This window comes from Arachis stenosperma, chromosome 5, assembly GCF_014773155.1.
Source record: "Arachis stenosperma cultivar V10309 chromosome 5, arast.V10309.gnm1.PFL2, whole genome shotgun sequence".
Taxonomy (NCBI): domain Eukaryota; kingdom Viridiplantae; phylum Streptophyta; class Magnoliopsida; order Fabales; family Fabaceae; genus Arachis; species Arachis stenosperma.
Window position 1 is genome coordinate 98,529,007 of NC_080381.1, and position 5,410 is coordinate 98,534,416.

The 5,410-nt window shown below is 39.5% G+C and overlaps 1 non-coding gene across 1 annotated transcript; it reads right to left on the minus strand.

The window, feature by feature from the left end:
• Positions 1-4,814: 4,814 nt before the first annotated feature.
• LOC130983809 (small nucleolar RNA R71) lies at positions 4,815-4,922 on the minus strand. Its single transcript, XR_009087783.1, has one exon. It is a non-coding gene; the product is annotated as a small nucleolar RNA R71 (small nucleolar RNA).
• Between the last annotated feature and the right edge of the window lie 488 nt (positions 4,923-5,410).

Here is a 5,410-nt window from a genome sequence, read left to right on the forward strand (position 1 = left end):
CTTTGATGGAGAATCCATTGTTAGTCTAGACTATGCTTGCAACGAAGAGATTTTTTTTATTGAGAAATTCTAGACCAACATAAATTCTATCATCAAGTTTTTGTCGCCATTGCCGGGAAATTGCAATGTGTGCTTGTTATTGGTTATTGTTCATATGTAAATATTGTGAATAGTTTGTTTTTTATTTGTTAGTTTTGGTTTAGGAGTTTGTTTTCTTTATCTCTTATTAGCTTTTGTTTTTGTTTTCCCTTTTTACTATGAATTCTCATCCCTTTGTCTATGAGTTTGGTTACAATTATGTTGTAGGGAATGAAAGCTTCAACGAGGGATCACATTATGGAAACGGAAATCAAGTTTGGGAGGAACCACATGCTTATATTCAACCTTCATGGCAACAACCTCCTCTGGTCTCTTATGGTTACAATCCACCCCCTAATATACATAATTATGAACCAACTCCTCAACATTGTTGTCAACCTTACCCACAAGCCCCATACTACCAAGCACCTCCATATGATCCTAGCACATACCCACCATACCAACATCTATATGAGCCATATGAACCATACTTAGAACCACCACCATTCCAACATCAATACTCCCAATGACCACCAATTCCATATACACCACCTCATGACTCTCACTAATATGAACTACCTTACAACTATGACACCTTTCTCCAAAATAATGAACCCTCTCTTCCACCTCTGCTTTCATTGGATGAAGTTCTCCAACCTTTAATGTAAGAACAAAGAGAGCTTCTTTCCATTATCCAAAGGCGAGAAGAATACCTCCAAAAGTTGGCAACTATAGCTGAAGCAGTAAAGCACTTAATCTCATTGCGCTCATGCAATCAAGACACTCCCATTGACGAATGTGGAGAACTAATTGAGGAGAGTAATGAAAAAGAGAACTTGGAGTTTCAAGGTGAAGAAGAGGAGTTGAAACAAAAATCGCAACAAGAGGAGGAAGTTAAGATAATTAAACCAGAAGAAGTGGTTAAAGATTTAAGAGATGTTGAATGCAAAGAGGAATCTAAAGTTGTAGAGCCTTCTTCTGTGGAGTTTGAAAGTGATATTGAGAAGGATAGTGCACAGCCTCCAAAGTATATTATGAATGAAGAATTGGAAGAAATGGGGTAAGCAACAAGTCCTCCTATTGAAGATGATTCCGCATCAACATATGACCCCTTTGAGCTTGATGAATCCTCCCTCATTGAATTTGAATTTGATGTTAAGGTAGATTTTACTCAACTTTAGGTTTATGACTTGAGTGATGGAGAAGAGTTAGAAGAAGTTGGCAAGGAAGAATTTGAATTTGAGGAAGCTCAGCAAGAGGTAGAGATTGAAGAAGCTTATCAAGTGGTTGAAGTCCTAAAAAAGGACAGACGGGAGTGGAAATGGCCTTATCAAGACCGTTGGAAGCATCTCCTCCTAAGTTACCATCATTCTTTACATTTGACTGGCTAAAATTCTTGTCCTTAAACTTTATTATTCGACTTGAGTATGGTTTGCTTGAGACGGATTGTCAACTTAGGGCTCTTTGTGGATTTAAGAGCAAAAGAAAAATGGTTAGTGGTTGGAATGGCCATTCAAGGTTCATTATGGTTGCATGTTCAAAGTCTAAATGCAAAAGTTGGTGTAGAGCTAGATTGTTTGGGTCTAGGAGGATGTTTGAGTGCTTGTATAAGAATTCTGAAGTGAGCATACCACCCGGACGGAATTGCCATGATCAACTTGAAGACGGGTGTGAAAACAAGGTATGGGATCCTGGATTACAAGATGAAGATCAACTTTGGGAGCTCTTGACTTGTGTGGAACTTCACCAAGATTTGATGCACTTGATTGGAAATTCTGGCAATCATTTGAAGTCCAAGCATTGGTAGAAGTTCAAGGATGAATTCAAGCATAAGCCTCCTTGATTAGAGCTCTCCATAAGTCCAATTTATGGAAAATAAACAAAAGTCTTAGGTGGGAGACACCCTACCATGGTAAACTCTTTCTGCTTTTCTCTTTTGGTATATAGTTGATGAATAAATTGAGTTTCCATTGTTAGGTACTTCCCCTCTTTATATCATTCTTTTATATATTACTCTTATATGTTAGTTGCATGGGTAAATTTTCTTTTAGGTTGCATAGTTGAATATTAATCTTGTCTTGAATTGTCTTTTTTTCGTGCATTGCATGTTTAAAGGTTTTGTTAATTTTGGAGTTTGGCTTGTCATAAAAAAATGTCCCACGTACGCGTGACCTCCAAAAATTTGACCATGAGTCAGTAGTGCGTGGACTGTGCCACTACATGGTCTGGACAGAGAGTTTGTGCCAAGACCGTGCGGAAACTGTACAATGGGCACAGTTGCACGTCAAGCGTATGCGTGCCTGATGAGCGGATTGGCATTGTTTTTAGTATGTTTTTAGTATGTTTTAGTTAGTTTTTATTATACTTTTATTAGTTTTTAGTTAAATTTCACTTTTCTGGACTTTACTATGAGTTTGTGTGTTTTTCTATAATTTCAGGTATTTTCTGGCTGAAATTGAGGGACCTGAGCAAAAATCTGATTCAGAGGCTGAAAAGGACTGCAGATGCTGTTGGATTCTGACTTCCCTACACTCGAAGTGGATTTTCTGGAGCTACAGAAGCCTAATTGGCGCGCTCTCAATTGCGTTGGAAAGTAGACATCCTGGACTTTCCAGCAATGTTTAATAGTCTATACTTTTCCTGAGATTTGATGGCCCAAACTGGCGTTCCAAATCAGCTCAAAACTGCCCGGCGTTAAAGGCCGAAACTGGCACAAGAATGGGAGTTAAACGCCCAAACTGGCACAAAAGCCGGCATTTAACTCCAAGAAAAGTCTCTACACATAGAAGTTTCAATGCTCAGCCCAAGCACACACCAAGTGGGCCCGGAAGTGGATTTTTATGTAATTTACTTATCTTTGTAAATCATAGGCTACTAGTTCTCTACATATAGGACCTTTTGCTATTGTACTTTCATCTTGGTTCTTCTGGTTCCCTCTCTGGGGCCGAAGCCAATGATCACTATTATCACTTATGTATTTTCAACGGTGGAGTTTCTACACACCATAGATTAAGGTGTGGAGCTCTGCTGTACCTCGAGTATTAATGCAATTACTATTGTTCTCCTATTCAATTCAGCTCATTCTTGTTCTAAGATATCACTTGTTCCTCAACTTGATGAATGTGATGATCTGTGACACTCATCATCATTCTCACCTATGAACGTGTGCCTGACAACCACCTCCGTTCTACCTTAGATTGAGTGGATATCTCTTGGATTCCTTAATCAGAATCTTCGTAGTATAAGTTAGAATTGATGGCGGCATTCAAGAGAATCCGGAAGGTCTAAACCTTGTCTGTGGTATTCTGAGTAGGATTCAATGATTGAATGACTGTGACAAGCTTCAAACTCCTGAAGGCTGGGCGTTAGTGACAGACGCAAAAGAATCACTGGATTCTATTCCAACCTGATTGAGAACCGACAGATGATTAGCCGTGCTGTGATAGAGCGCGTTGAACATTTTCACTGAGAGGATGGGACTGTAGCCACTAACAACGGTGATGCCCAACATACAGCTTGCCATGGAAAGGAGTAAGAAGGATTGGATGAAGACAGTAGGAAAGCAGAGAGACAGAAGGGACAAAGCATCTCCATACACTTATCTGAAATTCTCACTAATGAATTACATAAGTATCTCTATCTTTATTTTATGTTTTATTCATAAATCATCCATAACCATTTAAATTCGCCTGACTGAGATTTACAAGATGACTATAGCTTGCTTCATACCAAAAATCTCCGTGGGATCGACCCTTACTCGCGTAAGGTTTATTACTTGGACGACCCAGTGCACTTGCTGGTTAGTTGTGCGAAGTTGTGATAAAAAGTTGAGATTGCAATTGAGCGTACCATGTTGATGGCGCCATTGATAATCACAATTTCGTGCACCAAGTTTTTGGCGCCGTTGCCGGGGATTGTTTGAGTTTGGACAACTAACGGTTCATCTTGTTGCTTAGATTAGGTATGTTTTAGTTAGTTTTTAATTTATTTTCAAAAAAATTCTTCCCCTCTTCTCACATCCTTCTATTTATGGACTAACATTCCTCCTCAATGCACAATTCGAACTCTATCTTTCTTGATAAGTTCGAATTCTTCTAACTCTTCATTCTATTTTTCTTTTCCTCTGACACCTCAAGGAATCTCTATACTGTGACATAGAGGATTCCATATTTTCTTGTTCTCTTCTCTTTCATATGAGCAGGAGCAAAGACAAAAGCATTCTTGTTGAGGCTGACCCTGAACCTGAAAGGACCTTGAAGCGAAAGCTAAGAGAAGCTAAAGCACAACTCTCTGTAGAGGACCTAACAGAAATCTTCAAAGAAGAAGAACCCATGGCAGCCGAAAACAACAACAATGCCAACAATGCAAGGAAGGTGCTGGGTGATTTTACTGCACCTACTCCCGACTTCTGTGGGAGAAGCATCTCTATCCCTGCCATTGGAGCAAACAACTTTGAGCTTAAGCCTCAATTAGTTTCTCTAATGCAACAGAATTGCAAGTTCCATGGACTTCCATTAGAAGATCCTCATCAGTTTTTAGCTGAGTTCTTGCAAATCTGTGACACTGTCAAGACTAATGGGGTTGACCCTGAGGTCTACAGACTTATGCTATTCCCTTTTGCTGTAAGAGATAGAGCTAGGATATGGTTGGACTCACAACCTAAAGAAAGCCTGAACTCTTGGGAAAAGCTAGTCAATGCCTTCTTGGCAAAGTTCTTTCCACCTCAAAAATTGAGTAAGCTTAGAGTGGAAGTCCAAACCTTCAGACAGAAGGAAGGTGAATTCCTCTATGAAGCTTGGGAAAGATACAAACAATTAATCAGAAAGTGTCCTTCTGACATGCTTTCTGAATGGAGCATCATAGGTATCTTCTATGATGGTCTGTCTGAACTGTCCAAGATGTCATTGGATAGCTCTGCTGGAGGATCTCTTCATTTGAAGAAGACGCCTACAGAAGCTCAAGAACTCATTGAAATGGTTGCAAATAACCAATTCATGTACACTTCTGAAAGGAATCCTGTGAACAATGGGACGAATCAGAAGAAAGGAGTTCTTGAGATTGATACTCTGAATGCCATATTGGCTCAGAACAAAATGTTGACTCAGCAAGTCAATATGATTTCTCAAAGTCTGTCTGGAATGCAAGCTGCACCAGGCAGTACTAAGGACGCTTCATCTGAAGAAGAAGCTTATGATCCTGAGAACCCTTCAATGGAAGAGGTGAATTACATGGGAGAACCCTATGGAAACACCTATAATCCTTCATGGAGAAATCATCCAAATCTCTCATGGAAGGATCAACAGAGATCTCAACAAGGTTTCAACAACAATAA